Source organism: Physeter macrocephalus, chromosome 19 (genome assembly GCF_002837175.3).
Source record: "Physeter macrocephalus isolate SW-GA chromosome 19, ASM283717v5, whole genome shotgun sequence".
NCBI lineage: Eukaryota > Metazoa > Chordata > Mammalia > Artiodactyla > Physeteridae > Physeter > Physeter macrocephalus.
Genome location: NC_041232.1, coordinates 9156918 through 9181688, shown reverse-complemented (window position 1 = coordinate 9181688; position 24771 = coordinate 9156918). Strand labels below are relative to the sequence as shown.

Genomic DNA, 24771 nt, shown 5'->3' with positions numbered 1-24771 from the left:
TGCTCACCAACTGCTCACCTCCTGCTGTGTGGCCTGATTCCTAACAGGCTGTGGACCCCTGATATATTGAAAAGATATTTGTCTTTCTCTATCTGACTTACTTCACTTAGGATAATGCCCTCAACATCTATCCATGTTCTCACAAATGGCAGGATTTCCTTCTTTTTAATGGCTGAATAATATTCCATCATACCACATTTTCCCATCCATTTATCTGTTAATGGACACTTAGGTTGTTTCCACTGTCTTGGCTATTGTAAATAATACTGCAGTGAACACGGGGGTGCAGATATCTTTTCAAGACAGTGATTTAGTTTCTTTTGGATAAATACCCAGAAGTGGAATTGCTGGATCATATGGTAGCTCTATTTTTAATTTTTTGAGGAACCTCCATACCATTTTCCATAGTGGCTGCACCAATTTTACATTCCCACATAAATTTCTAATGAGCAGATAATGCAATCTTGTTTTCGGCTTCAAATAAAGAAAATCTAAAAGCTGACTACCAAGATCCACAATACTTAGCAGCTCATCTAAGGAAACAAAAATGATTAAAATTTTCTCTACATGTTGGGTAAACATCTTAACCAAGAACAAGCTGTAAAAATAAGGTCCATGAGGCTTCCCTGGTGGCGCAGTGGTTGAGAATCTGCCTGCCAATGCAGGGGACACGGGTTCGAGCCCTGGTCTGGGAAGATCCCACATGCCGCGGAGCAACTTGGCCCGTGAGCCACAACTACTGAGCCTGCGCGTCTGGAGCCTGTGCTCCGCAACAAGAGAGGCCGCGACAGTGAGAGGCCCGCGCACCATGACGAAGAGTGTCCCCTGCTTGCCGCAACTAGAGAAAGCCCTCGCACAGAAACGAAGACCCAACACAGCCAAAAAAAAAAAAAATTAATTAATCAATTAATTAAAATAATAATAATAATAAGGTCCATGGTTTAAGGACTTATTTTATAAGCATCAGAGTCAAGTTTGCTAAAAATCATTCTCAGAAGAAAATTTCCATCTTACAGTCAGTTGATTATCCTCAACCTCTAGGAGAGTGTGAAGGCGTGCTTCTTATGGTACTGCCTAGTCAAGTTACAGAGAAAATTTATTTCACAGGCCATACAAGAAATGTGTTGGGTGTTGGGAGGGAAAAATGCAGACAAGACAGGGTGTTTACAGTACTGTAATGGCACCAAATAAAATATACTCAAAACACCTGAATAAATGTTACTACCTTTTCTCTATTCTGTCTACTTCCATCAGTCTTGTAAAAAATGACGACAATTTTGACATTTTCCTGTTTAAAGATTCCAGCAGATGCACTTCTATGGTTTGTATGAAAGGAAACACATCCTGCTAGGAACACATACAGGAAAACCCCTACTAGCAGCAAAATCCTGCTCGGCACATTAGCTGAGACCATTCCAGAGCGTCAATTACTCAAGGACTCAGGAGGCTGAGCACGTCCCCTGGCCAGCAGCAACCACAGGAGACTCCAGAATGTCCCAATAGGGAAAGAACACATTCCCTCTAAGTTGATGCTTTTCTGGCCCTTTTTAATGTGGGAGAGATCGGACATGTTATTTAATAGAAAGTGGCAAGCAGGACAGCAGAGGAGGAAACAAATGTCCCGAAATCAGCTATTTAAATGGCAATGCCAACAGTTAAAAATTCTTTGTAAGAAGTTAGAAAGGTAATATGTAAGCCTACGTAGAAGACACATTCACAAAAAAGCACACACCGAAAGCAAATACGGGAGGTGCTCTGATTAAATACAAAAATTCAACGTTCATCATTTCTGGATATGAGATGGCTGTGCTTTTTTTTGAGTGTCCTTAAACAAAATTCATCAGTGACACTTGAAGAGTTCACCTAACAAATCATTTGTACTGTATCCAACTCCTTAATTAACAGATTCATATATGAGATACTCAAGAAAAATACGCCTAATTTACCTACTTTAATAGAAGTTGTTTTACGAAGGAAGAAAAAAGACCGCATGCAACAACTTGCTTTATATAAAGCACAGCAGAAAGTCAGATAGATACACAACATTCCTCATACACAGCAGCTGAGGCTGAAAGGTTTGCACCCCACTTAAGACAACTGACTGCAAGTATGGAACAGCCCTTATGTTGGTTCAATTTATCATGACACCAAGCATGGCGAAAGTAAAGGGCGAAAATTCACGCTCATTATAGCCTTCCAAACGCTTTCATCCCATTATCCACACAGGTACTAGGTTAAAATGCCAGGAAGAAGGCATACCGACTCTAAGCGCGCTTTGTTTCGACTCAAGAACCCATTATCATTTTGGTTTTTAAACGTTTCTTGGAATGAAAAGACAAAGAAATGCAGGTCGGATTTACCAAGAAACATCCAGGCTGGGTCCTCACAGAAGCCTGGAGTAAAAAGGGTCACCAGTTCCAGCCATTTTCAGCCCAGAGACACTGTGTGACTCGCCCAACGATAAAGGACTTCGGAGAGAGACACGATGACCTCGAACCACAAAGTACGGGGCAATTCAACTTTTCACCCCCTGAACTTGCATACTCTTTCAGTGATAAACTCCACACACACATACAGTCTGGCTTTCCCACGTCAGCCAGTGATGCCTCTCAGAACCGCTCCATGGGGTGCTGCCTCCACAGCTCACAGTTGCACCCGGCCTGTTGGTGCCATTTTTAAATAGGAAACTGTGCTTGGCTCACACTTTATACAATACACAAACTGGCTGTTCGCATTCAAATATGCTGAGACCAACGAGAGAGCGCATTAGCTGTGCCAAAGGAAACCAATCTTTGCTTCTGACTGAAAACCCTCAGGCTTAGGCCAGAGGGCTCTGTGCTCAACTGTCCAAGAGCCTGAACCGACATGCCTAAAAGGCTAGAATCTACACATCAAGAACAAGTTCTAAAAGGTGAGGTGCAACGGACAGGCTTTTACTCTTTTTAAAGCTTTCTAAGAAAAGGACTCTGACTTTCACACTTTACAATTTTGTACTCATTTTAGGAACTGGTTACAAAAAGAAGTGGGGGCTGCCTGCCATCAACAGAGGCGCTCCCCGCTCCCCGATGACAGAGTGAGACGTGCAGCTCTGAAAGTGACTGCTGAAAACGCAGTCTGACAAGAGACCAAACGAGCTACGTACGTACATCAAATCACCGCGAGACCCACTTTAAATATCTTACAATTCGGTGTGTCAACTACACTCAGTAAGGCTGAAATTTAAAAAAAAAGAAATGAGCATGACATGGATAGCAAAATAGCAACAGATAAAGATCCTAAATACAGAAACCCCAAATCCTCAAATCTATTCTCTCACACTTGTATTAAAGAGAGACCCTTTACAACTAAAAGAGGCCCAAAAAGGACCTGGAACTCCCTTAAAATAAAGAAGAATAGGGCTTCCCTGGTGGTGCAGTGGTTGAGAGTCCGCCCGCCGATGCAGGGGACACAGGTTGGTGCCCCGGTCCGGGAAGATCCCACATGCCGCGGAGCGGCTAGGCCCGTGAGCCATGGCCGCTGAGCCTGTGCTCCGCAACGGGAGAGACCACAACAGTGAGAGGCCCACGTACCGCAAAAAAAAAAAAAAAAAAGAATGACACGACATGAATTTTACAGTTACTAACACATGAGATTACAAGGTTGTAGCGGTCATCTCTAGCTCTTCAATGACAGAAATTTTTTTATTACATTATCAAAGGAAGAGCAGATTTTTCAGAAGATAATGTGTCAGGATGACATGTTTACAATCCCTCTATCTCCCAGTTTTCTGCTTATCACCAGCATCTTTATAAACACACCCACTATACCCCTCCCTGGAGCTTTGAGAAAGGATTGCTGAAGAAACCCCCATCAGAGACAGCAGCAGGCGTTGCCTGCCCAGACAATGCGGTGGAAATGAGTAGAATCCTCTTGAGCTGCCAGCATCTCCCTAAAGTGCCCCACAGGAGATCAGGCTTGGAAGCTCGACTCTGCCTCTCTCTTCAAAGAGCCAAATTAATCCCAAGAGCTCTCATCCCAACTGCAGAACTTTTACCGCCATGACTGGCCCAGCACTCTCACTTAAAAATTAATGACGAATGTGTTTCAAAATACTCTTTCTATACTGATGACCTACTTTTCTTATCAACAACTGGGGGAAAGCACACTGTGTACAACTGTTCAAACTTGCTAAGTCTGTTTCCACTACTTAGTCAGATGGAGTTTCTCTTGGAATAAAATTTTCATAATTCTTTGGCAATATACTTATACCAGGAAATGAAATTACTGGACTCCAAGATCTTTTTGTGGTTTGTTTTTTTTAAAGGCATTTTTATGAAGACCCTCATAAGGCTAGCCATAGCAAAAGTAGCAATGTCAAAAAAACAGAGTAGGGCTTCCCTGGTGGCGCAGTGGTTGGGAGTCCGCCTGCCGATGCAGGGGACGCGGGTTCGTGCCCCGGTCTGGGAGGATCCCACGTGCCGCGGAGCGGCTGGGCCTGTGAGCCATGGCCGCTGGGCCTGCGCGTCCGGACCCTGTGCTCCGCGGCGGGAGAGGCCACAGCGGTGAGAGGCCCGCGTACCACAAAAAACAAAAAAAAAAAAAACAGAGTAATCTCCTTCAACTGAAGAATTTCTGTCTTCCCTTTTTAATACCCTATACCCTGGACAAGCAGTGATTAAATGAACATACTCCTGACTATATTTCAAGAGGAGGTAAGAGTAGGAATAACTCTGGCCTGGATGCAAGACTAGCTTATCCTGACACAGTCACCTAACCACTAAATCATTTTAGTCCTATGGTTGGTTGTTTCTTCATCTATAAAATAGGAGAACTAAATAAATTATTTCTAGGGTCCTATTATTAATATGATTATTATAATCTAAAGCCTATAATCTATAGAGAATGCTTCTTTCACTGGGATCCAGTCCACGTCCCCTAATAAAACACACACAATTCAAGGAGAACGGAGTTAGTAGCACCCACAGGTTTATACACATAACACATACACTCGACACTCGACTGTGAATGCTGAAGGTCTTTAATCCCAGTCACTCATCATGCATTTATTCAACAATAAATTTACTGAACTCTGACCGTGCGCCTCGCGTGATGCTAGACGCTGCAGATGCAATGGTGAGCAAGGAGACGGGCCCGGCTCTCACGAAGTTGACAGTCTCCAGGAGGAGACACCACAATCAATTATTCACACCAACGTCACTGTGCTGCTGCAACAAACACTGGGACACAGAAGTTCACGGGGGCAGGGAGTCAATACAGGACGAAGAACCACTTCTTAGGAGCAGCTCCCAAGAGCCTTCTCTTTACAAGTAGGGTGTCTGAAAAGAGCAAAAACATAGGGAAAATATTTAAATTACTTATTGTGCCTTTTCAGATTAATAACTGGATCTATGGCTTCAAAATTAAGGTAGTTTGCCCACAGAGGTGCCCAGAGCTCGAAGGTAAACATATTTAACAGGGGCTTCCCTGGTGGCACAGTGGTTAAGAATCCGCCTGCCAATGCAGGGGACACGGTTTTGAGCCCTGGTCCGGGAAGATCCCACATGCTGCAGAGCAACTAAGCCCGTGCACCACAACTACTGAGCCTGCGCCCTAGAGCCCGTGAGCCACAACTACTGAGCCCACTCACCACAGCTACTGAAGCCCGCGCACCTAGAGTCTGTGCTCCGCAACAAGAGAAGCCACCGCAATGAGAAGCCCGCGCACCGCAACCAAGAGTAGCCCCCACTCGCCGCAACTAGAAAAAGCCCGCACACAGCAATGAAGACCCAACACAGCCAAAAAAACAAAAACAAAAAAAACCATATTGAACAGGCTATTTGAAAATGAAACTAACACTGTTTAAAATAAAAATGAATTTTCAGCCATCCTATAGAAAAAGCAGCAGTATACAGGCATACACAGCTCAACGATATTGCAGGTTTGGTTCCAGACCACCGCAATAAAGCAAATCTCAAAATAAAGCGAGTCACAAGAATTTTTTGGTTTCCCAGGGCATATAAAAGTTATGTTTACACTATACTGTAGCTATACACTATTAAGCGTACAATAGCATTATGCCTAAAAAAAATGTACACCTTAATTTAAAAATACTTTATTGTTAAAAGCCAACTATCTAATCTGAGCCTTCAGAGAGTTATAATCTTTTTTCTGGTTGGGGGTCCTGCCTCTGTGTTGATGGCTGCTTACTGATCAGGGTGGTGGTTACTGAAGGTTGGGTAGCTGTGGCAATTTCCTTTTTTTTTCTTTTCTTTTCTTATTTTAGTTTTTTTGCCATGCTGTGTGGCTTGCCGGACCTTAGTTCCCCGACCAGGGATTGAGCCCGCGCCCTCAGCAGTGAAAGCACAGGGTCCTAAACCACTGGACCACCAGGAAATTCCTGGCAATTTCTTAAAATAAGACAACAATGACGTATGCCACATCAATTGATTCTTCTTCTCACGAAAGATTTCTCTGTAGCATGAAAAGCTGTTTGATAGCATTGTACCCACACTAGAACTTTTTTTCAAAATTGGGGTCGATCCTCTACTGCTGCTTTATCAACTAAATTTATGTCATATTCTAAAGCTTGTTATCATTTCAACAATCTTCACAGCATTTTCACCAGGAATAGAGTCCACCTCAAAAACCACTTTCCTTGCTCATCCATGAGAAGCAACTCCTCATCTGTTCAAGTTTTATCATGAGATGGCAGCAATCCAGTCCCATCTTCAGGTCCCACTTCTAATTCTACCTCTCTTGCTATTTCCATCCCATCTGCAGTTACTTCCTCCACTGAAGTCATCCATGACGACTGGAATTAACTTCTTCCAAACTCCTATTAATGTTGGTATTTTGACCTCTTCCCATGAATCATGAATGATCTTAATGACATCTAGAAAGGTGAATCCTTTCCAGAAGGTTTTCAATTGACTTTCCTAAGATCCATCAGAGGAATCACCATCTATGTCAGCTACAGCCTTACAAAATGTATTTCTTAAATAGTAAGACTTGAAAGTCGAAACTCCTTCTTGATCCATGGACTGCAGTGTGGATACTGTGTTAGCAGGCATGAAAACAACATTCATCTCGTGGTACCTCTCCACCGGAGCTCTGGAGTGACCAGGTGAGTTGTTAACAAGCAGCAATATTTTGACAGGAATCTTTTTCTGAGCAGTCGGTCTCAATATTAGGCTTAAAATATTCAGGAAACCATGTTGTAAACAGATGTACTGTCATTCAGGCTTTGTTGTTCCATTTATAGAGCACAGGCGAGTAGATTTAGCATAATTCTTAAGGGCCCTAGGATTTTCAGAACGGTAAATGAGCCCTGGCTTTAACTTAAGTCACCGGCTGCATGAGCCCCTAACAAGAGAGTCAGCCTGTCCTTTGAAGTTTTGAAGCCAGGCATTGACTTTTCCTCTCTAGCTATGAAAGTCCTAGGTGGCATCTTCTTCCAGTAGAAGATTGTTTCATCTATGTTGAAAATCTGTTATTTAGTGAGCACCTTCTTTAATGATCTGAGCTAGATCTTCTGGATAACTTGCTCCAGGTTCTACATCAGCACTTGCTGCCTCACCTTGCACTTTGATGTTATGGAGACAGCTTCTTTCCTTAAACCTCATGAACTAACCTCTGCTAGCTCCAAACTTTTCTTCTGGAGCTTCTTCACTTCTCTCAGCCTTCACAGAATTGAAAAGAGTTAGGGCCTTGATCTGGATTAGGCTTTGGCTTAAGGGAATGTTTGTTGTGGCTGGTTTGATCTTCTCTCCAGACCACTCAAACTTTCTCCATATCAGCAACAAGGCTGCTTTGCTTCTTATCATTCCAGGTTCACTGGAGACCTTCAAGAACTTTTCCTCTGCATTCACAACTTGGCTAACTGGCCCAAGAAGCTTAACTGTAAGCCTATCTCGGCTTTCAACATGCCTCGCTCACTAAGCTTAATAATTTCTAGCTTTTGATTTAAAGTGAGAGACATAATACTCTTCCTTTCACTTTAACATTTAGAAGCCAGTGTAGGGTTATTAACTAGCCTAATTTCAACATTGTTGTATCTCGGGGAATAGGGAGGCCTGAGGAGAGAGAGAGAGACAGGGGGAATGGCCAGATAGCGGAGCAGTTAGAAAACACATTTATTGAGTTCACCATCTTATTATGGGCGTGGTTTGTGATGCCCCAAAACCATTACAATGGTAACATCAACGATCACTGATCACAGAGCACCATACCAAATATAATAATGAAAAAGTTTGAAATATTGCGAGAATTACCAAAATGTGACACAGAGACATGAGGTGAGCAAATGCCATTGGAAAAAATGGCACTGATAGACATGCTGGATGCAGGGTTGCTACAAACCTTCCATTTGTAAAAAACACAGTATCTGTGAAGTGCAATAAAATGAGGTGTGCCTGTACCTCTTGAAGTCTTACTGCACCCTCAGACAAATTGTTTTGTCTGATCCTTTTTGGTAAAATTACAAACTATTTCCTTATCAGCACACCTCTCTTCTAAAGAGGGGAAAAACAAAAAACTCAGAATATCAGTGTCTACAACAGAGTACAAGAAACTGGGGAAAATGTAGTTACTACCAAATAAATACTTTACCACCACCCAACACCTTCCGAAGGTCTCAGTTCTTTAGGGGGAAAAGGCCACACATCTCCTTTTACCAATAAAATGAAAATACCTCTGGGGAAGTGGAGACAAACAAAACTCACTTTCAGGAGGAAACATTTGGGCTAAGTATTTGGGGAGTGAATTCTCTATTACTAGAAGCTTTTACCAGCCTTACCGTAATGTTAACCATCCCAAATCCAACTTCTCTCCAAACTGGATAAAGATTTGAAAAGAAAATCATAGTCCTTAATCCTTTATGTTAAATTAATTGGACTGCATGATAGTAACTAAAAGAGAAATTCCATATGCCTCAAATGAAAGCTGGACGCATCCTTTTCTAGCATTCTGAGTAGAAGGTTAGCAGAAAGGTCAGGGGCTTCCCACCCCAACAGTACTCTTCTAAAAAACTACATTTACAACAAACAAACTACATGTATGGTTTGTAGTAACCTCTAAAAACGGCCAGAAATAACACACACAAAAATGCAGCTACAAAATGATTCTTTTTTTGTGATCACATGTTACTAATAAGATATAAACCAAAGCCTACAGATTTTCAAATTTTAATATTGCACAAATGAACTCCTAAATGATTCAACAGCTGAAAGGGTGCCCAATTCACCCTTTCTTAATGTACTTGGTTCTTGTCAATTTCTCAAGTTAAACGAACCCAAGCACATTAAATCCTTGGAGATCCAGGAGCCACTGAAATGAGCTGAGACCTGCCCTGTGATTCCCCTGGGGCTGGGCCTAGGGGCCCCTCAGCGACCAATGCAGACACTTTACAGGCAGTTGATTAAAAGATAAGAAACTGGAGGAAAGGAGAAAGACAAGAAAAGGAAACTCAGTTTTTTCGAGGGCTATGTTAACTTTAAATCCCCATCTTGATACAAATTAGGGTTCTTCCCATATCTGTTTTGACAAAAACTCCAGCTGAAGGTACTCTTCCACTAGGACGTTCCTTCATGGATTTTTTCTGAAGTCGAAGTTGCTAACCAAACCACAAATCAAAGCCCTAAGAACTCCATGCCACCAGTACTTTCAATTTATTCAAGAAGTTAGTTAGGTAAATTTGCAATAAAGTACCAATATGTGATGCCACCCTATTTTTCATCAGAATTCACGCTTTAAATAACCAGAACTCCAAAATTTGCTTTATAGATAAAACCTTTCAGTAAATAAATGTGTGTATATGCTAACACACTTATTTAAATGAAAATGATGACTAGCTTACCAGAAGATAATTTACTAGGCAAATGTTTACAATCAGTAGTCCTACACCACAGAAAATTTCCTCTTTTCCTTTCATCTTCTAGGAAAATGGGAAGACTAACAATCACTATCACAAGTGTACCATGTAAAACTGAAATTCAATTATTCGACTAACATTTACTGAGCACCTACCATGTGTCACGCAGCCCGCTTGGAAAAGGAGGCACAAAAACATTGTGACATTCTCTGCCTTCACGGAACATGGCATAGAGTGGGTACTAGTGTTCACTTTCACAAAGTGGAAAATAATAATTCCACATTTATGTTTACTTAAAATTTCTACTCATTTAGCCCAAAATGTAATTAGGAATAGCACAGAAATCAATAACGTTAGGGACACCCACAAATTACACTTCCAGCTACCTTTATAGCTCTATATCTAAACTATGCTTACCTTTTACGCAAACACACCGTATAAATGTGTATTCTGTTCCCATGACCCTGGACAATCTGGGCCATCTCCCTTACCCATTTGCCACTACTCCTCCCCAATTACACCTCCTCTGAGTCAGCCCAGCGCTATTTCGCAAACCCTCCGGCAGGGCCTCGACCCAGTGTCCCAGAGACATTGACTCCCCACCACCCAGTCCTCTCAACCCCCGCAGGGCTCAGGCTCCACACAGAGAATTCAGCATCAAGAATTACATACTTGGGGGCTAGAAGAAGCTTGTAATGTATTTTTTAAACTATTATACCTTTTATAAGCAAATCAAAATATTAAGCCTGCCATTAACACTTTGTGAACAAGACTTTTTCTAACTGCACCAGAAAAATCAAGTCCCTAACCCTTAACACACTTAGCATCATAAAATGCTTGAATAAGACGTTCTTAAAAACCAGACAATCCAAACCCTTCAAAGAGGCAATAACAAAAAGGAAAGATCAATTATTTCCCTCTGAAGAAAGAAGGGGCTTTGTGGTAAGAGTTTATAAAGGGACGGAGATATAGACGGGGACCAGCACACAGCTCTGGCCAGCACAAGTTGCCCCAACTCACAACCATTACCCTGCCCTGATCTACTTCTCAAAGGTCCTGGAAACCAAGTCACTGCTAAAACATAAGACCCTTTCAAGCCTTGTTTCCCAAATGAAAAGAGAGGAAAAAAAAAAGGATCCTGTGTATTTTGAAAAAAGCTGAGCAGATTCACTGTTTTCGAGGTTACAGGAGGAACCTTTCTAAAGCAGGCAAGGCTTCCTCCCGATTCCAGGAACCAGGGCTAGCCTTCTATATGGGCTCTATCTGACCCCACTCGCCTTCCTTCAACTTTCCCCTTGAAACATTGTTATACTGACTACATGCCAACATTTCAGAGAGATGATGTTTATCAATAAGGAGCTTCCTTTGTAAAAATATTAACACTGTAGCTCTAAAAGGGTTGAGACATGAGTGAAATAAGACAAAGCCCGGAGTCCTTCTAGCACTGAATAACAGTGGTAGTCTAGTAGGAACTGTAGCCATCCAGGAGCACATTAGCAGAAATGAATTTGAACCATCTGCTTTGCGACTACTATTTAAAGGAGATCAGCTTAACCAGGGGAGTGGAAGCTTCAAGTTAAGAGAGAAGGAAGATGAACTTGGAGGGCTGCTGTGGCATGAGGCTGCTGGATGCCACACAGCCTACACAGACAGGCATCTGGGGTGGAGCAGGGTTCCTTACTTCTTTGTCACATGACTCCCAGCTTCCAAGATCCAGAATTCAGCTATCATCATTAACAGTTTAAAAAGCTGTGCTGTGAATTAAACAGATTTCTTCAGTCTAGGCTGGGAACCTACCCACCACTATAACACTGAATCTGTACCCAAAAATGCCTTCTCAGTTCCAAATAACTGAGTTAGACTTTGGAACACAACCCAGTCCTGGGTTGCGGACTGAATGTACACGTTGCCTCCAAAACAGAAGCTGCCTCTGGGCTCTCAACCTTTCACGGTTAGAGAACCACATGACTCACAACTATCCTTTGCAGGTAAGATGTATCATTTGTTCTGCTTGACAATGTATAATAATTTAGCCCAGTGCATGCACAGTAGCTCTATACTGCATAAGAAGACCAGGGACGTTTCAGGGTATGTATGTATGTATGTATGAATGCATAAATAAATACTTCCAATTTCCCTTTTCCTATGTAACACTGTAAAGCAACAGTGGTTCCCATAAGAGAGAGAGCCTAAGGGACGGTTACTCTATTTCTAAAACAGACAACATGCATCTTATTAAATATCACCCCAAAGAGCTGTGGCCAGCACTTGTTGGCTCTGGCCTTTCTCTTGCTTGCCAAGAAAAACTCGGATGACACTGTTAAGCTAAAGACACTACTAACCGCAAAATTAATTCACCATCTAGCTTGTAAAGTGACTAGTCAGTCTCCTAATAAATCCTCTGCTTAACGGAGATGATAGCTCAAGTTTATGTGTGTTTCTCAGTCACCCGCTCAGGCAGTATTTGAGTTCTTACATTAATAAACCAGCCTCAATTCTTTAAGTTCCTAAGAATGAAAGGAATTAGAGTCTTTAACTAGAAAAGAATGCTTGACCATTATGAAAAGGAATTTAAGTATCTTTCATGTGAAGTAAGCAAATAATGGTGAGTAAACATTCGTCGTACAGAGGGGGAGCTTGTGAATTTTGTCAAGAACCCTGACAATGTCAAGAGTGGAAATACACCCCCAAAGGCTTCACACTCCCAACACTTCCCTTCCCATGTGTTTTGGCCGTTCATGAAACTGAAAAACAACAGCTTTGTTCATCCAGAATGAAGGCCTCAGCAACTGTCAGAACGTGGGGACACACATCTGAGATCACAATGGGGCAAAAAAGGCTCTTACACCAAACTGCCACGTGCCCAGATTACCAGGCTGCCTTGGTTCCCCGGAGACAGAATGACCACGCTGTGAAGTAATGATCAACTTCTGCCAATGCCACAGGGTTTTCATTATGCCTGTCTGTAGTTCCAGTACTGGCTGGATGTTGTTCCTGTCAAAATCAGCCTTTTCATATATGGATGGCTTAATGGGGCTGACCTTTGCGACATTAATTGGTCTTTGAAACACCCAAGATAAATCCTTACCATGACTGCATACTAATGGTCAGTTTACATGATTGAGGACACAAAAAGGGATCAATAAAATACTGTCAAGGAACTTTACATGAAAACTAGGAAATCAAGTCTACCAAAGGCTTTTCCAAGAGATTCCATGTATTTTCAAGTTTCCCCAAACTGCATCTAAAAAGAAACCCTGAAAATCTGGACCAAGCTTCATAGTTTAATACATGTACAATCTGAAGATGTGAGGGTGGGGGGGACCCATTGGTACTAACTACCAATTGTGATGATGAACTGAAGCGATAAACAGTGAGTAGGCTCAGTTTGTATATCTGGCAAAAGACTGTGGCAGAAGCTTAAGAGGGAACTGTTGCATTGGGTCAAGGACTAAAACTCAGGGTAAGAACATTGGGTTCACACTGTTAAAAAAAAAAAAATCCACACTATAGTATAAATCCACACCACCTACTACAAAAATGAATTCACACTACCCATGGAAGGAGGTGGGGGCAGAAGGGAGGGACAGTCAAGTTCCCGATCTTGGGCAAGTCTTTCAAGCACCTGTGACCACAGTCCCCTCGTCCATCAGATGAGGAACAAGGCAGCAAGGTACTTTCCGCTCTGGCTGTGATTCAGAGTCACCAGCGAGCTGGAGCCCAGGCAGCTGGACTGACCAAGGTCCACAGCTGATCCTCACAGGCATCAAGTTGAGGACCTCTGGGCGTGAGAAATAATCTCCCAAACCCCCAGTACGATATATTTTTCAAAAGGTGGTGAGATACTGGGGCTAAAAGTATGATCCATTATTCAGAATTTTTTTTAATGTAGATAACTGCATGACCGAAGGGGGAAAAATATGTATTGTGAAATTCCCACCTCCAGTCATACAAAATACAAGCCTTCCTACTCCCATTTATAGTAGTTTCTCTCACTCCGATCTTTGTAATAATTTGATTTTTCTTGACTATGGCAAACAGGAGGAACAATTTTTGTCATTAATGTAGGACTCAAATGACAGGCCGAATTTAACATCCCATGAGACTATGGAGGCTCTTTTCCCACACAGAGTGTTACATTGTATCACAATGCTGCCATTCACATCATAGTCAATCCCATGAGCATCTCACACCCTGCAGGGCAATCTCCTTCCAAACCCTAAAAAGATCAATCTTTTGCCAAGAACTAAACCTTTTTCCTTAAAATAGACAGACAGACAGACTGAATAGAAGCATAAGGCCTGAATACGAGAAGCCTGTCTGAACAGACATTTCCAATTCAGATTGACGGCCAAAAACTGCCTCATTTTTAACACTACCTTCCTATCCTAAAATCAGACACGTTTTTCCTCTCCAATGATTCAAGTTTGATTTGAAGTCTAAAATGCTGAGGCAGGAGTGGGAATCCACACAACAATAGCTTAATATCAGAAATAAAATATATTAAACTTACCCTACTTGATCTCCCCAGTTCCATTCATTAACAGACATTTAAGGACTTCCCTGGTGGCGCAGTGGTTAAGAATCCACCTGCCAATGCAGAGGACACGGGTTCGAGCCCTGGTCTGGGAAGATCCCACACACAACTAGGCCCATGCGCCACAACTACTGAGCCTGAGCTCTAGAACCCACGAGCCACAACTCCTGAGCCTGCGTGCCACAACTACTGAAGCCCACGTGCCTAGAGCCCGTGCTCCACAACAAGAGAAGCCACCGCAATGAGAAGCCTGCGTACTGCATGGAAGAGTAACCCCCGCACACTGCAACTAGAGAAAGCCCGCGCGCAGCAACCAAGACCCAGTGCAGCCAAAAATAAATTAATTAATTAAGAAAAAAACCCAAAACAGACATTTAAGAGTGAAGACAGAGGGAACACAAATTTATTGGGTGTCTACTCAAAACCCAGCAAGGTACCGTTAGCATCTCCATATTACAGAAGAGGCTCAGGGAGGTAGGTTAATTGACAAAATCATAGCAGAGAGTGAAACCCAGCTCCGTCTGGCTCTGAAGGTCTGCACCCTTCATTGCCTCAACTTCTCTAGACAGAACTCCTAGAGCAAGAAACTATATAAGTACAGATAGCTCACTGAGCCTAAGGAGACAAAGAACAAATTTGAAATTTATTTTTCTTTTTACTACCTTGCCACAATCCAATCACTTCAGTGAACACACAGAAAACATACCCCAAATGGCCAACTGGTTTCTCCTAATTCTCAAGAAGATACTAAGTGCAGTATTTTTAATTCAAGTATTAATACCAGATGCTCTGACAGAAGCAAGAGCACGAACAAAAGAATGAAAAGGAAGGAAGTATGCACCTTTAAAACCTGATTTACACCCACCATCAGGCGTGCACTGGGGTAGTTCCAGCACTGACTGCCTCAACACCACCAGGCTGGGCCTGCTGCAGTTGGTCTTGGTAAATCATCCCAAACCAAATGTGCTCCCTGGCCATCTGCCCTGCTGAGAAGGCTGTGTGCCAGTCATCACTGTTTATTAGGGGGAAAGAACCTGGACAAGAATATTCTGCCCTCAGGAAAATGTTTCAAACACTCGGTTTACATCTGAGCAATTTTTGGGTAAGAGCTGGACTTGGGTGCCAGAAAGGCAGAGAGGAATTACCCCTGCACTTCACGTTATTTTAACATAGGCAACAAAGGTGTAAATAATAACCAGAGAAACCCACTGACCTCAGGATCTTTCCAGTTAACTTCAATAAAAAGAATCTTTCATTCAGCAAATATCCAGTAGGCACTAGAGACCACACTGTGAGCAACAGAATCTCGGTCTGCTTTCCATGTGAATTTCTCTCCCACATTCTGCCTTCTATGGGAAGGCGCCTTTCAGACTGTGGGCTCAAGTTCAAATCCAGTTCCTCATAGCAGACAGGAGTGATGAATGTCTGATGCATGAGGGCAGGGACAATGTCTGCCTGTGAGGACTAAGGAAGGTTTCATGGAGAATCCCGAAGAACAAGAGGGATTCACCAGGTGGAAGGGGAGCCGAGTAGTAAGCGCATCACAAGATCTTAAGGCTGGACAGTTCAGGGAGTGGCAATGGAGATGAAAACACAGGAAGGGGAGCAGTGAGAGATGAGACAGGCTGAAATCAGAGCTGTCCTCATCCACAACCACATTAAGTCTGAACTTTAACCACAGACAATGGGGTGGGAGACCACGAGAGGATTTAAACAGGTAATGATATGTTCCCTGATGAACCCTTTTTGATGTAGAACTAACTCAAATCTTTCCCTAATCCTTTCACATTTGGATTTTAATTTATATAACCAAACTACCAGTGAGGATGTGATTTAAGGTCTAAATAATTTCTAACTCATTATCAGTTTGGACTCCATTATGCATAAATTAAACTTCACCAAAATTAAAAACTTTTCTACTTCAAAGGACACCATTAAGAAAGTGAAAGGAGGGACTTCCCTGGTGGTGCAGTGGTTAAGTGTCCACCTGCTAATGCAGGGGACACGAGTTCGATCCCTGGTCCAGGAAGATCCCACATGCCACGAAGCAACTAAGCCCATGCGCCACAACTACTAAGCCTGCGCTCTAGAGCCCTCGAGCCACAACTACTGAAGCCCAAGTACCTAGAGTCCGTGCTCTGCAACAAGAGAAGCCACCGCAATGAGAAGCCCGTGCACCACAAGGAAGAGTAGCCCCCGTGTGCCGCAACTAGAGAAAGCTCGTGTGCAGAAACGAAGACCCAGTGCAGCCAAAAATAAATAAAATTAAATTAAAAAAGAAAAGAAAGCGAAAAGACAACTCGGGACTTCCCTGGTGGCGCAATGGTTAAGAATCTGCCTGTCAATGCAGGGGACACAGGTTCGAGCCCTGATCCCGGAAGATCCCACATGCTGCGGAGCAACTAAGCCTGTGCGCCACAACTACTGAGCCTGCGCTCTAGACCCTGAGAGCCACAACTACTGAGCCCATTCCACGTGCCTAAAGCCCGCGCTCTGCAACAAAGACAAGCCACCGCAATGAGAAGCCCGCACACCACAACGAGGAGTGGCCCCCGCTCGCCACAACTAGAGAAAGCCCGTGCACAGCAGCAAAGACCCAGCGCAGCCAAAAACAAACAAACAAATAAATTTAATTTAAAAAAAAAAAAGATAACTCACAAACTGGAGAAAATGTTTGCAAGTCATATATCTGATAAGGCACTTGTATCTAGAATATATAAATAACTCATAACTTAACAACAAAAAGATAACCCAATTTTAAAGACAGCAAAGCATCTAAACAGAGGTTTCTCCAAAGAAAATATACAATTGTCCACTAATGACTTGAGAAGATGCTGGACATCATTAGCCATTAGGGAAATGCAAATCAAAACCACAATGAGATACCACTTCACGCCCACTAGGATGGCTAGCATCAAACAGTCAGGGAATAACAAGTGTTGGCAAGAGAAACAGAAACCTTTATACACTGCTAGTGGGATTGTAAAATGGTGCAACTGCTTTGGAAAAGTCTGGCAGTGCCTCTAACAGTTAAACACAGAGTAACCAATATGACCCAGTAAGTCCCAAGAGAAAGCAAAACATATATCCACACATAAACTTGGACACAAATGTTCACAGCAGCATTATTCATAATAGCCAAAATGGAGAAACACCCAAACATCCACCAACTGATGAATGGAAAAACAAAATGTGGTATATATCCATACAATGGAATATTTTTCAACCATTAGAAAAAGAATGAAGTACTTATACATGCTACAACAAAGAGAAACCTTGAATACACTATGCTTAATAAAAGACACAAAAGACCACATATTGCATGATTCCATTTATATGAAATGTCCAAAACAAGGGAAATCCATAGAGACAAAAAATGGATAAGTGGTTGCCTAGGGCAGGTGAGGGAGAAGAATTGGGGGGAGGCGGGGGACCGTTAATGGGTATGGGGTTTCTTTTGGAGGCAATGAAAATGTTCTAAAATTGTGGTGAGGGACATCCCTTGGGGCACAGTGGTTAAGAATCTGTCTGCCAATACAGGGGACATGGGTTCGAGGCCTGGTCTGGGAAGATCCCACATGCCACAGAGCAACTAAGCCCGCGAGCCGCAACTACTGAAGCCTGCGCACCTAGAGCCCGTGCTCCGCAATGAAAGAAGCCACCACAATGAGAAGCCGGTGCACTACAAAGAAGAGTAGCCCCCTCTCTCAGCAACTAGAGAAAGCCTGCACACAGCAATGAAGACCAAACGTAGCCAAAAATAAATATATTTTTAAAAAATAAAAAACTAAAATTGTGGTGATGACTGCACAACTCTGACTATACTAAAAACCACTGAATTGTACACTTTAAATGGGTGAACTGTATGGTATGTAAATTATATCTCAATAAAGTGGTTATAAAACAAAAAAGATTCCATTATGTGCCACTGAAATACAAAATAAGCTCTCAAAGCAGTGTAGAATCTTGTTCACTCATTTTAAAGCATCTGAACTAGGGCAATGAAAACCCAGAGAGATTCTATTACTTAACATTCTAGGTACTAGGTCATACTGAAATATTAATGAGTATTTCCATGTTTTAATAAAGAAAAGGCATCTTAAGTTTAAGAAGACATACAAGTGTCAGAAAAGAGCTCTGACAGGAATAAGGTGACACAGGGAAGTCATCAAAAGGAAAACGAACAGGATTTGTACCCTGAATCTGAAAGTGGAATTCAAATTTATTATTGTTCCACCTCTGAAAAAAGAAGTCAAAGGTAAAACAACCTGGTTAATATAATGTTTCTAAAGCACCGTTTGTGACAAATCAAAGTATTAAGAAATAATTTGCCATCATACAGAACTGAATTTCCACACCCCCAGTGACATAACTAAGAACTGATCACTTATCCTTTTGAACGTTCCGTTTCATAGGCATCTGAGTGACTCTCCTCATGGTTGGAGTGAACCTCAAAAGTGACAGCTGCGTTAAGCATAAAACTTGTATCAAAAAATCCAAGTATTTAAAAAGTGCTGTATGTCATGGGTGAAGGAAGTCAAGAAGTACAAACTTCCAGTTATAAAATGAATTAAGTCATGGGATGTAATGGACAACACGGTGACTATAGTCAATAATAATGCAGTGCATATTTGAAAGTTGCCAAGAGAATAAGTCTTAAAAGTTCTCGTCACAAAATAAAAAAAATTGTAACGCTGTATGGTGACACACCGTAACTAGGCTTATTGTGGTGACCATTTCAGTGTATACAAATATCAGATCATTATGTTGTATACCTGAAAGTAACATAATGTTACATGTCAATTATACCTCAATTTTTAAAAAAATAATGAAGTAGCACACACAACGAAAGTCCTATCTGCCAACCCTGAATCTAATCCCAAATTATATATAAAGTAATAGACGTAACTTCTGATTAGCACAATCTGCAGGCAAAGTAACAAATGATCATGAAAAATTCAATACTTTGTGCAGTGATCTCTCATTGGTATGCGTCTATTAGAATCCATCAAGCTTTAATGTACCTTCCACAAATAATGAAAAACAAATACGGACAAGGCACATTCCAGATTTGTCAAAAAGGTGTGTACCCAACCTTTATTCCCAGTACACACGACAAACATTTACCACAAAACATGGCGCCTCAAGGCCTAATATACAATTCCCACTTTTATTTCACTTTTCCCCCCTATTTATTTATGCAGCCTCTCAGACTCAAGAGTTACTATTAGGCTTCATATCCAAACATTGTGACTCTGAAATGTACCTCCAAGCCAAAAAAAAAAAAAAAAAAAAAAATTAGTTTCCTTAGTTTTCTGAAATATACAGAATCAAGTCCAAAATAGATTTTTCCCATTTCTTCAGTTTTATAGGGAATGAAGAAAGTGCAGTCATATAAACAGATATCTATTTGCCTTCACAACTGAACAGACGGTGCAAAGCAACTGCTTATACTTAATCATGTTTCTGTCTATTCTAGCAGGCCCTGGTGTCAGGAGAGCTCTCCCAGAAAAGGACAATGAAATGCATTATTACATAGAGTGACTAAGAGCCCTACAAGTACTGTTTGAGGATTTAATCCCGGGCAGGAAGGCTGCAGTGAGAGGGCCTAATATTATGTTTTATGATAACTATTTGCAAAAGTAAACACATTCGCCACCCAGTACCAGTTTACAAACGCGCACTATATTCAATTCTGTTTTAATGTATTATAGGAAAGAAAGGCCTCTTGCTCTCCTGGGGGAGATGAGCGACTTGCAATTTGCTTCTCACACTGAATCCCACGTTTGCAACATGTAGAGCAAGGACTTCAGACACCACAAAACAAGGACAGCCTACATTAAGGCCAAATATAGGATGTGATTCTAAACCGCGATGCAGTAAAGCGTACGTTTCCTTTTCCAGCGATCAAAAACCCTTTGAACACTCCCAAAAAAGGACGGCAGGGCCAGCGCCTCCCTGCAAGAGGAAGCCCCTTTCTTCTCGGCTCTCCCCGCAGCCTGCCACTTCCCCCCAACACATTCAAGTCATTTGAGAGACACAGAGCTGTGTGCGCGCGCCTGTGTGGACAGGCGGGAGAGGGCTCGGTCCCTGCATTTCCAACCTCTACGTCTGAGTTCATCCTCAGTCATTTAGGCGCAGCGGAGCCCCACCTGCACCTCGCTCCTTCTTACTGCGTCCCTAGCCAGCTGCTCCGCTCTTAGGCGAGCGTATCTCTGAATCACCCAGTTCACGTGGACGCTCCAGGCCCCCGACCCTGCAGCCTTCCTGCTCCATTCTTCCTCTCCCAACCCGCCCCCCCGCCCCTCCCCCGCCAGTCCCAGCCCTCCGCTCCCAACGCCCGGCTCATCCTCCTCCCGAGTCGCCCCCACCCACATCACCCCAGCTTCAGCCCTGCCCCGCCCTTCCCGACCCCCAACCCAGCTCTTCAGGGCCCAGAGCCGGCCTCGCACCCCAAAGCTGGCAACCCCCAGGCCGGACCACCGCCCTCGCCCCTCCCACACAGGAACCAGCTCCCCCAGGCGCCACGTGAGCCCGGCCCCTAGCCACCCCCCACCCACTCGCTCCCCAGGGCGGCTCAAGTCCCGCCTCCCAGGCCTGGAGCCCCCCGGGCTCTGCGCCCTAGCCTCTAGCAGCCCCTCCCAACCCAAGACCCCACCCAACCTGGCGGAGCCCTGACCCCTAAAATCCTTCCCGGGGCAGCCTCGTCCCCCCTCGGCTCCTCGCCCGGCCAGGAGGGTTCCGGACCCCTAAAAGTCTCCCCAGGGCAGCCTCCTCCCCACAGGAACCTGGGTTCACTCTCCCCAGGCCGAGCGGTTCGGTCCCCAACTCCCTTCCCCACCGGGTCCCAAGTCTCCCACGGCAGCCCCTACCCCTATACCCTGTACACCGGCCAGGGCGGACCCCCGGCCCAAGGATCCGCGCCGCGCGCGCCCACCCAGCCCTGTCCGCTCCACCGGGCCCTGTCCCACGCCCCGCCCGCTCCTGTCAGCCGGCGCCGGCACACGCTGAAAGGACAGGTCCGTCCGCCCGTCCGGCTCGCTCCCAAGCCGCCCCGCCGGGCGCGCGCAGCTCACCAGGGCTGAGGTGCCTGAGGCGCCGCTGCCGAAGTCCCCGCTGCAAAGCCCGGAGAAGCCTCCAACCGCTACCGCCTCCCGCCTGGCACTGAGCGCCGCGCGGGGGAGGGGCGCGGACAGCCGCCCCCGCCCCCGCCGCTGCACGCAGGCCCCGCCCCCGCGCCGCAGCGCGCCCAACCAGGGCCGCCGGGTGGCGGAGCACCACGCCCACTTCCGGGAGGGGAAGCCCGCTTCCCACCCTGCGTTCCACGCCTCACTCTTTCTAGCGCCCCCTCTGGTCGCGCTGAGGGATGCAGGAGTGCCGCGGAGGAAGGCGGTGCCCAAGCGCAAGCACCGCCCGCTAGTCCTCTGAGTGGCCGGAGGGCCAGGCCCACTGACCCCAAAGAACCAGGAGCGGTTACCTTAGAGCCCCGCCCACTGACCTGTTTGGCTTGGCACGGCCACATCCCCTGGCTCCTCAAAAATTCCCCCAGAGTCCCTTAAAACCGTAACATCAGCTCCTCTGAACCCCGCCCATTGCCCCATCTAAACCCCTCGCCAGCCTCCCAGCTCCCTAAGCCCAGCTCCCCTCTCATTCCTTCAGAACTGGCCCTTCTGCGTCACAAACCCCGCCCCAACTTCTAGAAGCCCCGCCCACGGGCTGGTAACCCTATTCACAGCATCGCAAGTCCCACCCACTGCCCATCTAACAGCGTTAATTCTCCAAGCCCCGCCCAGAATTATCGAATCCCCGCCTCTGGCTCCCGAAGTTCCGCCTCTGCTGCCCTCACACCCTCCCACCACCACTTCTGGGGATTCCCGACGCTATGATCCTCCGTCCACTACACCTTGTCACTTTGCTAGCACAAGGTGGCGGCCCCTAGGCTGGACCACACCCACATATCCCCCCCCCGCCCACTACACAGAAGGGCCTATCTTGACCCAATTTCTCAGGTGAGGAAATGAAGGATACAGGGTCCCTCCCTTCCTTTTCCTGGCCAAAGACCCTCTCTTAATAACTGGGCGGCCCAGGCCTAAAAGTCAGAGCACCGGGATTCCAGTCCATCTCTGCTGCTGTCAGACTGTGTGTCCTGAGGCAGTTCCCTTCATCTCTGTGGGCCTGAATCTCCTGATCTGTAGCGTGAAGTTGTCCTCTTTATAGCCAGAGTTCCTTTCTCAAATACCAAGCTCTGAAATGCCAAGGTTTGGGGAAACTGGGACTGATGAACTGAATTAACAAAGCAGACCTGCTGATGGGGTAGGCTATTTACTTCCCAAAGCAAGGCATTTTTGCAATTCACGGCAGGGGAATTTTTCATGTTAAGCATCAGCCACAGAAATGTGTGTTATGTAAATCAGGGTCCACCTGAACCAAAACAGCTATCACAGCAAATTATTTCTCCTCTCTAAGCCTCAGTTTCTTCATCAGTAAAATAGGGATAATAGCAGACGCACCTTGGGAAGGATTCCATGAGCTCCTGGTTAGTAATACACGTAGCAGGGTGCCTGACTTGGCATTAGTGTAGTGTCTACACTACACTACACTACACTACACTACACTAAAGATGCCTCTCTGGCAGCATGACAGAAGAGAAAAACATGGACTGTAGATTCTGACAGACTTGGCTTTAAATCTAGGCTCCACTTCTTACCAGCTGTGTGACTTCAGGCAAATCACTTCCCCTCTCCGTGCCCTGGTCGCCTCGTCTATATAGTGGAATTCGTCTAAATGCTTACTTCAGAGAGTGGTTTTGAAGATTCAGGAGTTTAGATTCAATGAATTAAATCATGGAAAAGTATCCAGCATAGTGCCTGGCATACAGTAGGTATTTAAAACATGTGGATTCCCATCTCCCAGTTCTATAAATGATCAAATTAGAAGTAAAACTTCCTAGGACATCAATTCCCCCAGGATGACACCACCATACTGCAACCACAGAATACGCTGAGAAAGATCCCAAGGCCTTTGCCTTCCAGTTTTATCCTTAAGGTGGGGGAGGTGATTCTTGCACAGAAAGCATCTAAAGCCAGAAGCAATGCCACCTCACCACACCTGACCCAAATGTGGTCAGTGGAGAGCTGCTACTCCCAGAAGCAGCTGGAAAATTGCATAACTCTTTGCAAACCCCTCCTCCCCCATCATCCCATTGTTCTTGAATTCCTTTCCTTCGTGGACCCTAAAGGAAACCTTGGTTCTGTCCAAACTGGCCCTAAATGGAGAGATTCAGGTCCAGGTAAGATGCTGGATTTGAGAGTCTTTTCCTGCTCTCAAAACCTGATTTCTGAAGTAGCCTTAAAAGATCAATGCTAGATGAAGATGAATTTAATGATCAAGAAAAAGAAGAATGATTCCATACCCCACATGATACACATGCCAGGTCTTGTATGAAGAAGAAAGAACTGTGGGACCTGCATTTGGAAGCTCCTAAGCAAATCATTTTTCTAGTTTCTCTTAGTAGTAAATGGAGACCTTAGCCTTAGGTTGCCAGGGCAACATGGAAGCTGAGTGGATTAGCCCTGTAGAAGCATTAACAAATAATAATACTATTAATTAAATGAGTGACTGGAAGTAATCTCAGATTACTAGAGTAATCTCAGTAAGCAAGACCCCTGCTTGAGTGACAGAAGAGGACAAAACTTGGGGAATATTAAAATTCACCCTCGGGCTTCCCTGGTGGCGCAGTGGTTGAGAGTCCGCCTGCCGATACAGGGGGCGCGGGTTCGTGCCCCGGTCCGGGAGGATCTCTCGTGCCGCGGAGCAGCTGGGCCCGTGAGCCGTGGCCGCTGAGCCTGCGCATCCGGATCACCCTCAATTGATCAATCTTGATTCTCACTGCTTTGAGTGCTTCTTTCTGAGAAATAGGAACTAGAAATGATTGATTGGCTACAGACGGGATGCCTTTTTTAAAAAATTTATTTTATTGAAGTATAGTTGATTTACAATATTGTGTTAATTTCCTACTGGGCACATACCCACAGGAAACCATAATTCAAAAAGACACGTGCACCCCAATGTTCACTGCAGCACTATTTACAATAGCCAGGACATGGAAGCAACCTAAATGCCCATCGGCAGACGAATGGATAAAGAAGATGCGGTACATACGTACAGTGGAATATTACTCAGCCATAAAAAGGAACGAAATTGGGTCATTTGTAGAGACGTGGATAGATCTAGAGACTGTCATATAGAGTTAAGTAAGTCAGAAAGAGAAAAACAAATATCGTATATTAATGCATATATGTGGAACCTAGAAAAATGGTACAGATGAACAGGTTTTCAGGGCAGAAATTGAGACACAGATGTAGAGAACAAACGTATGGACACCAAG

The 24771-nt window shown here is 44.3% G+C and overlaps 1 protein-coding gene across 4 annotated transcripts in view; it reads right to left on the bottom strand.

Moving 5' to 3' along the window:
• CORO1C (coronin 1C) overlaps positions 1-21563 on the bottom strand; it is an 81300-nt gene extending 59737 nt beyond the window's left edge. The window contains exons 1-2 of one of the 4 annotated variants that reach the window (XM_024120544.3): positions 21461-21563; positions 5068-5315 (exon numbers count right to left, since the gene is read on the bottom strand). The gene's annotated coding sequence lies outside the window, so the exon portion shown is untranslated. The remainder of the gene's footprint in view (positions 1-5067; positions 5316-21460) is intronic. The other 3 variants (XM_024120543.3, XM_024120542.2, XM_024120545.3) reach the window with 3 other exon arrangements.
• Between the last annotated feature and the right edge of the window lie 3208 nt (positions 21564-24771).